The sequence below is a fragment of the Mustela lutreola genome, chromosome 10 (assembly GCF_030435805.1).
Source record: "Mustela lutreola isolate mMusLut2 chromosome 10, mMusLut2.pri, whole genome shotgun sequence".
Taxonomy (NCBI): Eukaryota; Metazoa; Chordata; class Mammalia; order Carnivora; family Mustelidae; genus Mustela; species Mustela lutreola.
In genome coordinates, this window is record NC_081299.1 from 110809472 (window position 1) to 110821498 (window position 12027).

Here is a 12027-nt window from a genome sequence, read left to right on the forward strand (position 1 = left end):
GACACACTGGACCAGATGGACATCACAAATATATTCAGAACATTTCATCCCAAAGCAACAGAATACACATTCTTCTCTAGTGCACATGGAACATTCTCCAGAATAGATCACATCCTCGGTCCTAAATCAGGTCTCAACCAGTATCAAAAGATTGGGATCATTCCCTGCATATTTTCAGACCACAATGCTCTAAAGCTAGAACTCAAATACAAAAGGAAGTTTGAAAAGAAACAAAATACATGGAGACTAAACAGCATCCTTCTAAAGAATGAATGGGTCAACCGGGAAATTAAAGAAGAATTGAAAAAAATCATGGAAACAAATGATAATGAAAATACAACGGTTCAAAATCTGTGGGACACAACAAAGGCAGTCCTGAGAGGAAAATATATAGTGGTACAAGCCTTTCTCAAGAACCAAGAAAGGTCTCAGGTACACAATCTAACCCTACACCTAAAGGAGCTGGATAAAGAACAAGAAAGAAACCCTAAGCCTAGCAGGAGAAGAGAAATCATAAAGATCAGAGCAGAAATCAATGAAATAGAAACCAAAAAAACAATAGAACAAATCAATGAAAGTAGGAGCTGGTTCTTTGAAAGAATTAATAAAATTGATAAACCCCTGGCCTGACTTATCAAAAAGAAAAGAGAAAGGACCCAAATAAATAAAATCATGAATGAAAGAGGAGAGATCACAACCAACACCAAAGAAATACAAACTATTATAAGAACATACTATGAGCAACTCTACGGCAATAAATTTGACAATCTGGAAGAAATGGATGCATTCCTAGAAACATATAAACTACCACAACTGAACCAGGAATAAATAGAAAGCCTGAACAGACCCATAACCAGTAAGGAGATTGAAACAGTCATTAAAAATCTCCAAACAAACAAAAGCCCAGGGCCAGACGGCTTCCCGAGGGAATTCTACCAAACATTTAAAGAAGAACTAATTCCTATTCTCCTAAAACTGTTCCAAAAAATAGAAATGGAAGGAAAACTTCCAAACTCATTTTATGAGGCCAGCATCACCTTGATCCCAAAACCAGACAAGGACCCCACCAAAAAAGAGAGCTATAGACCAATATCCTTGATGAACACAGATGTGAAAATACTCAACAAAATACTAGCCAATAGGATTCAACAGTACATTAAAAAGATTATTCACCACGACCAAGTGGGATTTATTCCCGGGCTGCAAGGTTGGTTCAACATCCGCAAATCAGTCAATGTGATACAACACATCAATAAAAGTAAGAACAAGAACCATATGATACTCTCAATAGATGCTGAAAAAGCATTTGACAAAGTACAGCATCCCTTCCTGATCAAAATTCTTCAAAGTGTAGGGATAGAGGGCACATACCTCAATATCATCAAAGCCATCTATGAAAAACCCACCGCAAATATCATTCTCAATGGAGAAAAACTGAAAGCTTTTCCGCTAAGGTCAGGAACACGGCAGGGATGTCCATTATCACCACTGCTATTCAACATAGTACTAGAGGTCCTAGCCTCAGCAATCAGACAACAAAAGGAAATTAAAGGCATCCAAATCGGCAAAGAAGAAGTCAAATTATCACTCTTTGCAGATGATATGATACTATATGTGGAAAACCCAAAAGACTCCACTCCAAAACTGCTAGAACTTATACAGGAATTCAGTAAAGTGTCAGGATATAAAATCAATGCACAGAAATCAGTTGCATTTCTCTACACCAACAGCAACACAGAAGAAAGGGAAATTAAGGAGTCAATCCCATTTACAATTGCACCCAAAACCATAAGATACTAGGAATAAACCTAACCAAAGAGACACAGAGTCTATACTCAGAAAACTATAAAGTACTCCTGAAAGAAATTGAGGAAGACACAAAGAAATGGAAAAATGTTCCATGCTCCTGGATTGGAAGAATAAATATTGTGAAAATGTCTATGCTACCTAAAGCAATCTACACAATTAATGCAATTCCTATCAAAGTACCATCCATCTTTTTCAAAGAAATGGAACAAATAATTCTAAAATTTATATGGAACCAGAAAAGACCTCGAATAGCCAAAGGGATATTGAAAAAGAAAGCCAACGTTGGTGGCATCACAATCCCGGACTTCAAGCTCTATTACAAAGCTGTCATCATCAAGACAGCATGGTACTGGCACAAAAACAGACCCATAGATCAATGGAACAGAATAGAGAGCCCAGAAATAGACTCTCAACTCTATGGTCAACTCATCTTCGACAAAGCAGGAAAGAATATGCAATGGAAAAAAGACAGCCTCTTCAATAAATGGTGCTGGGAAAATTGGACAGCCACATGCAGAAAAATGAAATTGGACCATTTCCTTACACCACACACGAAAATAGACTCAAAATGGATGAAGGACCTCAATGTGCGAAAGGAATCCATCAAAATCCTTGAGGAGAACACAGGCAGCAACCTCTTCGACCTCAGCCGCAGCAACATCTTCCTAGGAACAACGCCAAAGGCAAGGGAAGCAAGGGCAAAAATGAACTATTGGGGTTTCATCAAGATCAAAAGCTTTTGCACAGCAAAGGAAACAGTTAACAAAATCAAAAGACAACTGACAGAATGGGAGAAGATATTTGCAAACGACATATCAGATAAAGGACTAGTGTCCAGAATCTATAAAGAACTTAGCAAACTCAACACCCAAAGAACAAATAATCCAATCAAGAAATGGGCAGAGGACATGAACAGACATTTCTGCAAAGAAGACATCCAGATGGCCAACAGACACATGAAAAAGTGCTCCATATCACTCGGCATCAGGGAAATACAAATCAAAACCACAATGCGATATCACCTCACACCAGTCAGAATGGCTAAAATCAACAAGTCAGGAAATGACAGATGCTGGCGAGGATGCGGAGAAAGGGGAACCCTCCTACACTGTTGGTGGGAATGCAAGCTGGTGCAGCCACTCTATAAAACAGCATGGAGGTTCCTCAAAATGTTGAAAATAGAACTGCCCTATGACCCAGCAATTGCACTATTGGGTATTTACCCTAAAGATACAAACGTAGTGATCCAAAGGGGCACGTGTACTCGAATGTTTATAGCAGCAATGTCCACAATAGCCAAACTATGGAAAGAACCTAGATGTCCATCAACAGATGAATGGATCAAGAAGATGTGGTATATATATACAATGGAATACTATGCAGCCATCAAAAGAAATGAAATCTTGCCATTTGCGACAACATGGATGGAACTAGAGCGTATCATGCTTAGTGAAATAAGTCAAGCGGAGAAAGACAACTATCATATGATCTCCCTGATATGAGGAAGTGGTGATGCAAAATGGGGGCTTAAGTGGGTACGAGAAGAATAAATGAAAGAAGATGGGATTGGGAGGGAGACAAATCATAAGTGACTCTTAATCTCACAAAACAAACTGAGGGTTGCTGGGGGGAGGGGGTTTGGGAGAATGGGGTGGTATTATGGACATTGGGGAGGGTATGTGTTTTGGTGAGTGCTGTGAAGTGTGTAAACCTGGTGATTCACAGACCTGTACCCCTGGGGATAAAAATATATGTTTATAAAAAATTAAAAAAATATTATATTAAAAAAAAAGACAATCTCTTCAATAAATGGTGCTGGGAAAACTGGACAGCTATATGTAGAAGAATGAAACTCGACTATTCTCTTACACCGTACACAAAGATAAACTCAAAATGGATAAGAGACCTCAACGTGAGACAGGAATCCATCAGAATCCTAGAGGAGAACATAGGCAGTAATCTCTTCGATATCAGCCACAGCAACTTCTTTTAAGATATGTCTCCAAAGGTAAAGGAAACAAAAGCGAAAATAAAGTTTTGGGACTTCGTCAAAATCAAAAGCTTCTGCACAGCCTAGGAAACAGTCAAGAAGACAAAGAGGCAACCCACGGAATGGGAGAAGATATTTTAAAATGCCAGTACAGACAAAAGGTTGATATCCAGGATCTATAATGAACTCCTCAAGCTCATCACACACGAAACAGGCAAACATATCAAAAAATGGGCAGAAGATATGAACAGTCACTTCTCCAAGGAAGACATACAAATGGCTATCAGACACATGAAAATGTTCATCATCACTAGCCCTCAGGGAGATTCAAATTAAAACCACATTGAGATATCACCTTACACCAGTTAGAATGGCTAAAATTAACAAAACAGGAAACAATATGTGTTGGAGAGGATGTGGAGAAAGGGGAACTCTGTTACAGTGCGGTGGGAATGCAAGTTGGTTCAGCCTCTTTGGAGAACAGTGTGGAGAATCCTCAAGAAATTAAAAATAGAACTTCCCTATGACCCTGCAATTGCATTCCTGAGTATTTACCCCAAAGATACAGATGTCATGAAAAGAAGGGCCATCTGTACCCCAATGTTCATAGCAGCAATGGCTACAGTCACCAAACTATGGAAAGAACCAAGATGCCCTTCAACGGACGAATGGATAAGGAAGATGTGGTCCATATACACTATGGAGTATTATGCCTCCATCAGAAAGGATGAATACCCAACTTTTGTAGCAACATGGACGGGACTGGAAGAGATTATGCTGAGTGAAATAAGTCAAGCAGAGAGAGTCAAATATCATATGGTTTCACTTATTTGTGGAGTATAACAAATATCATTGAGGACAAGGGGTGTTAGAGAGGAGAAGGGAGTTGGGATAAATTGGAAGGCGAGGTGAATCATGAGAGACTATGGACTCTGAAAAAGTATCTGAGGGGTTTGAAGTGGCCGGGGGGTGGGAGGTTGGGGTACCAGGTGGTGGGTATTATAGAGGGCACGGATTGCATGGAGCACTGGGTGTGGTGAAAAAATAATGAATACTGTTTTTCTGAAAATAAATAAATTTAAAAAAATATCCTGAGTCCCCAGGGACTGCGACTGGGAACCTGCTCTGCCACCGGCCAGACTGAGGCTTCTCTCTGAGACGGAGGTGAGGGTGCAGTTTGCTTCCCTCTAAACCTACAAAACCCATCAAAAGCAGTCAAGGTAAGAGATAAAAAAAAAAAGTAAATAAAAAAAAACCCAGAGAACAAAAGCCTAAAAAAAATAGTTTCCTCAGAGCCCACCCCCTTGAGGGGGGCGAGAGGACTTAACTGAGAGATCATCACTGACTGAAAACCCACCCACGTGGCAGGCCCTTCCCCCAGAAAACCAACCAGGAAAGGAAGAAAAAAAAAAGACGACAAGATAGCAACCACCACTACTTCATAGGACAATATTTTTAAAATTAAATTTATTTATTTTCAGCATAACAGTATTTATTATTTTTTCACCACACCCAGTGCTCCATTCAATCCATGCCCTCTATAATACCCACCACCTGGTACCCCAACCTCGCACCCCCCCCGCCACTTTAAACCCCTCCGATTGTTTTTCAGAGTCCATAGTCTCTCATGATTCACCTCCCCTTCCAATAGGACAATTTTTATTATAAATTCGATCCGACTATTCTGGCTCATTTTTTTATATAGCTAATTTTTATTAATATATAGATAATTTTTTAACCTATTTACTGTCACAATGAGATGTCCAGTACATCAAATTCCATAATAACCTTCTAACCTGAACTTTTTGATACATACACCTGTGTTTTCCTTTTGCATTTCTATTTTTTAAATTTCTATTTTTTAAAATTTAGTTTAGTTTAGTCTAGTTTATTCCTTTTTTAACTTTTATTTTCTAATATTCATATAGAGTTAAACTTCAAGGTAATCCCCTTTCCCCAATCAAAGCCACCCCTATAGGTAAACAAATTCCTAATCCCCGCTTATCTTAGGTAAGTTGAGTCCTTTAACAAAGATATCAAGATACATCCAGGAAGAATCAAAACAACCTTCCTCACCCACACGGAAAATTTACAACCACTCTCCCATCTTTTTCTTCCCCCAGTATTTTTGTGTTTGTCCTGATAGTATATAAATCTTACACTCGGGGTTCTTTTTGACGAGGTTCTTCCTTTATTTGCATATATATATATAATTTTTTTTCTCTTGCCATATACTTTTATAAGTCTTTTTGTTTTTCTGTGTCTGTTTGTATACTTCATAAATCTTACCTTGGGGCCCATTTGGGCTGAACCTTCTCTTTTATCTCACCTTTCTTTCCTGTCTCTCTCCCTCTCTCTTTTTTTCTTTTCCTTTTCTTTTTCCTCTCATTTGGGTGGGGAACCCTGATTGCTCAGAAGCATTCCAGGGTATACCTTGACTGCACCACCAGTCAATACACCCAGCTACACCCGTTCAGCCATCTCTCACCAAAAGGACTAGGAGGAGGAATGCCCAGCAGAAAAAAAATACAGAGGATGGACCTTCTTCAACAGAGCTAATGGCTATAAACATAGACAATATGTCGGAAAGAGAATTCAGGCTAACAATTATCTAAGCAATAGCTAGGTTGGAGAAAGCCATGGATGACCAAACGGAATTGATTAGGGCTGAACTGAAAACAACCAGAGATCATGTTTTCAATATTAGGGAAGAGCTGAAAGCTACCAGGGATGAGCTTCACAATGCTCTCAATGAGTTCCAATCTAATCTAAATTCTCTCAACGCTAGAGTAACTGAGACAGAACATAGAATTAGTGATTTGGAGGACAAAGAGATAGAGAGAAAGGATCGGGAGAATGCCTGGAACAAACATCTTAGAAGCCACGAAAACAGAATCAGGGAAATAAATGATGCCATGAAGCATTCCAACGTCAGAATTATTGGAATCCCTGAGGGGAGGAGAAAGAAAGAAGTCTAGAAGATATAGTGGAACAAATTCATTATGAAAATTTTCCAAATCTTATGAATGGAACCAGTGTTCATGTACTAGAAGCCGAAAGGTTTCCCTCCAAGATTACAGATTCTCGAAAGTCCTCGAGACACCTAATAGTAAGAATGAAGAATTATAATTGTAGGCAGAACCTCTTGAAAGCAGCTAGGACAAAGAAGATCCTTACGTACAGAGGAAAGCCCATCAGAATAACGTCAGAGCTGTCCACAGAGACCTGGCAAGCCAGAAAGGGCTGGCAAGATATATTCAGGGCATTAAATGAGAAGAATATGCAGCCAAGAATACTTTATCCAGCAAGACTGACATTCAAAATGGATGGAGAAATAAAGAGTTTCCAGGACATGCAAGGTTTAAAAGACTATGCAACCACCAAGGTGATACTGCAGGAAATATTAAAGGGGCTTCTTTAAAGGAGGAAAAAGCCCAAGAATAGCACTGAACAGAAATATAGAGACAGTCTACAGAAAGAAAGACTTCAAAGGTAACACGATGTCAATAAAAACGTATCTATCAATAATCACCCTCAATGTTAATGGCCTAAATGCACACATAAAACAGCACAGGGTTGCAGATTGGATAAAATGACAGGACCCATCCATATGTTGTCTACAAGAGATCCATTTGGAACCTAAAGATACACCCAGACTGAAAGTGAAGGGATGGAGAAGCATCTTTCATGCCAATGGGCCTCAAGAGAAGGCTGGAGTAGCGATTCTCATATCAGACAAATTAGATTTTAAACTAAAGACTGTAGTCAGAGATACAGAAGGACACTACATCATTCTTAAAGGGACTATCCACCAAGATGATCTAACAATTCTAAATATCTCTGCCCCGAATATGGGAGCAGCAAATTAGATAAAAAAACTGAATCAAGATAAAGAGTCATATTGATATGAATACACTAATTGTTGGAGGTCTTAACACACCTCTCTCAGAAATAGACAGATCATCGAAGCAGAAAATCAATAAGGAAACAAGAGCATTGAATAACACATTGGACCAGATGGACCTCATAGATATAGACAGAACATTGCACCCTAAAACAATAGAATACTCATTCTTCTCAAGTGCACATGGAACCTTCTCAAGAATAGACCACATACTGGGTCACAAATCAGGACTCAACCAATACCAAAAGACTGAGATTATTCCCTGCACATTCTTAGATCACAATGCTTTGAAACTGGAGCTCAATCACAAGGAAAAGTTCCGAAGGAACTCAAACACCTGGAAGCTAAAGACCACCTTGCTAAAGAATGCTTGGATCAACCAGGAGATCAAAGAAGATCTGAAACAATACATGGAAACCAATGAGAATGAAGACACTTCTGTCCAAAACCTATGGGATACAGCAAAGGCGGTCCTACGGGGGAAATACATAGCCATCCAAGCCTCCCTCAAAAAAACTGAAAAATCCAGAACACAGCAGCTGTCTCTACACCTTAAAGAACTGGAGAATCAACAACAAATCAAACCAACTACACACATAAGAAGGGAAATCATCAAGAATAGAGCTGAGATCCATGAGGTAGAAACCAGAGATACAGTAGAATGTATCAATGAAACTAGAAGCTGGTTTTTTTTGGAATAATCAATAAGATCAATAAACCATTGGCTACACTAATCCAAAAGAAAATAGAGAAAGCCCAAATTCATAAAATTATGAATGAAAAGGGAGAGATCGCAACGAACACCAAGGAAGTAGAAACAATCATCAGAAGTTATTATCAACAATTATATGCCAATAAGCTTAGCAACCTAGATGAAATGGATGCATTCCTAGAAAACTATAAACTCCCAAAATTGAACCAGGAAGAAATTGACAACCTGAATAGACCAATATCTAGTAATAAACCTCCCAAAAAACAAGAACCAAGGACCTGGGGAATTCTACCAAACTTTCACAGAAGAAATAACACCTATTCTCCTGGAGCTGTTTCAAAAAATTGAAGCAGAAGGAAAACTTCCAGACTCTTTCTATGAAGCCAGCATTGCCCTGATCCCCAAGCCAGGCAAAGACCCTACCAAAAAGAAGAATTTCAGACCAATATCACTGATGAATATGGATGCTAAGATTCTCAACAAGATCCTAGCAAACAGGATCCAACAGCACATTAAAAAGATTATCCACCATGACCAGGTGGGATTCATCCCGGGGCTACAAGGATGGTTCAACATTCGCAAATCAATCAATGTGATAGAACAAATTACTAAGAGAAGAAAAAAGAACCACATGGTCCTCTTAATCGATGCAGAAAAAGCTTTTGACAAAATCCAGCATCCATTCCTGATTAAAGCGCTTCAAAGTATATGGATAGAGGGAACATTCGTCAACTTCATCAAATCTATCTATGAAAGACTCACAGCAAATATCCTCAATGGGAAAAAACTTGTGTCCTTCCCATTGAGATCAGAAACATGACAAGGGTACCCATTCTCACCACTCTTGTTCAACATAGTATTAGAAGTCCTAGCAACAGCAAGCAGACAACAAAGGGAAATAAAAGGTATCCAAATTGGTAATGAAGAAGTCAAACTCTCTCTCTTTGCAGATGACATGATTCTTTATATGGAAAACCCAAAAGACTCCATTCCCAAACTACTAGAACTCATACAGCAATTCAGCAACGTGCCAGGATACAAAGTCAATGTACAGTAATCAGTGGCTTTCTTATACAGTAACAATGAAAATACAGAAAGGGAAGTTAGAGAATCGATTCCATTTACTATAGCACCAAGAACCATAAGATACCTGGGAATAAACCTAACCAAAGAGGTAAAGTATCTGAACTTGAGGAACTACAGAACACTTATGAAGGAAATTGAAGAAGACACAAAAAGATGGAAGACCATTTCATGCTCTTGGATTGGAAGAATAAACATTGTTAAAATGTCTATACTGCCTAGAACAATCTATACTTTTAATGCTATTCCGATCAAAATTCCACTGGCATTCTTCAAAGAGCTGGAGCAAATAATCCAAAAATTTGTATGGTATCAGAAGAGACCCCGAATCGCTAAGGAAATGTTGAATAACAAAAATAAAACGGAGGTCATCACATTACCTGATTTCAAACTTTACTACAAAGCTGTGATCACCATGACAGCATGGTACTGGCATAAAAATAAACACATAGACCAGTGGAACAGAGTAGAGAGCCCAGATATGGACCCTCAACTCTATGGGCAAATAATCTTCGACAAAACAGGAAATAATATACAGTGGAAAAAAGACAGTCTCTTCAATAAATGGTGCTGGGAAAACTGGACAGCTATATGTAGAAGAATGAAACTCGACCATTCTCTTACACCATACACAAAGATAAACTCAAAATGGATAAAATGTGAGACAGGAATCCATCAGAATCCTAGAGTAGAACATAGGCAGTAATCTCTTCGATATCAGCCACAGCAACTTCTTTCAAGATATGTCTCCAAAGGCAAAGGAAACAAAAGTGAAAATAAACTTTTGGGACTTCATCAAAATCAAAAGCTTCTGCACAGCAAAGGAAACAGTCATGAAAACAAAGAGGCAACCCATGGAATGGGAGGATATATTTGCAAATGACAGTATAGACAAAATGTTGATATCCAGGATCTATGATGAACTCCTCAAACTCAACACACACAAAACAGGCAAACATATCAAAAAATGGGCAGAAGATATAAACAGACACTTCTCCAAGGAAGATATACAAATGGCTATCAGACACATGAAAAAATGTTCATCATCTCTAGCCCTCAGGGAGATTCGAATTAAAAGCACATTGAGATATCACCTTACACCAGTTAGAATGGCCAAAATTAACAAGACAGGAAACACATGTGTTGGAGGGGATGTGGAGAAAGGGGAACCCTCTTCCACCTTTGGTGGGAATGCAGGTTGGTGCAGCCTCCACAGTTCTCTTTGGAGAAAAGTGTGGAGATTCCTCAAGAAATTAAAAATAGAACTTTCCTATGACCCTGCAATTGCACTCCTGAGTATTTACCCCAAAGATACAGATGTAGTGAAAAGAAGGGCCATCTGTACTCCAATGTTTATAGCAGCAATTCCCACTGTCGCCAAACTATGAAACGAGCCAAGATGTCCTTCAAAGGATGAATGGATAAGGAAAATGTGGTCCATATCCACTATGGAGTATTATGCATCCATCAGAAGGATGAATATCCAATTTTTGTAGCAACATGGAGTGGACTGGAGTGAAATAGGTCAAGCAGAGAGAGTCAAGTATCATATGGTTTCACTTATTTGTGGAGCATAACAAATAGCATGGAGGACATGGGGAGTTAGAGAGGAAAAGGGAGTTGGGGGAAATTGGAAGGGGAGGTGAACCATGAGAGACTATGGACTCTGAAAAACAATCTGAGGGGTTTGAAGTGGTGGGGAGGTGGGAGGTCGGGTGGGTGGTGGGTATTATAGAGGGCATGGATTGCACGGATTGCATGGAGCACTGAGTGTGGTGCAAAACAATGCATACTGTTATGCTGAATATAAATTAATAAAAAATAAAATAAATTGAAAAAAAGAAAGAACTTTTTGGTATTCAATGAAAAAAAAAAATAGAAGAAGCCAGAATGTTCAGGTTAGTTCAGCCCAGTAGATCACAGTTGTGAGACATTAGACACCCCAATTAATGAGAAATTATCCCTTCTTGGCATTTGATGTCATGCCAACTTCAGTGAGGTGGGAAAGAAGCTACCAGTTCCGAGGGAAAGATGGGTCATTCTTCCCTCCAGACCATCTCACGTCCTGACACCAAAAACCTTTTCAGGAAGCCTTTGGAGGAGCCCAGCCATCACTAGAAATGGTTTAGTAGAATGAAGACGGGCTCTGCCAGCAAAGCAAGTCACATAGAGGTGGTTTAAATGCGATGAATGCCTGATAAAGACAAAACATGTTTCTCTTACTATTCCCAAAGAGTAAGGAATAACTTACTTGCACTTCTACTGTTTCATCTCATCTTGTCAATTTTTAATGTGGCCGAATAAATGATTTTAATATTTCTTCTCGGGATTCCTATTCTTTAATTATAGACAATAATATGACCTCACGTGATTTTGATGAAATAAAATGCCATAACATATATACAGTGATTAGCAAAATGCTTAGCACAATATCCCTCAGTGAACTATTATTGTTATGATAATTTTTTTTCTTTTGAGGGAGGGCAAGAGTGAGCATACAGCTGGGAGTTGGGGGAGAATAGTGAAGGG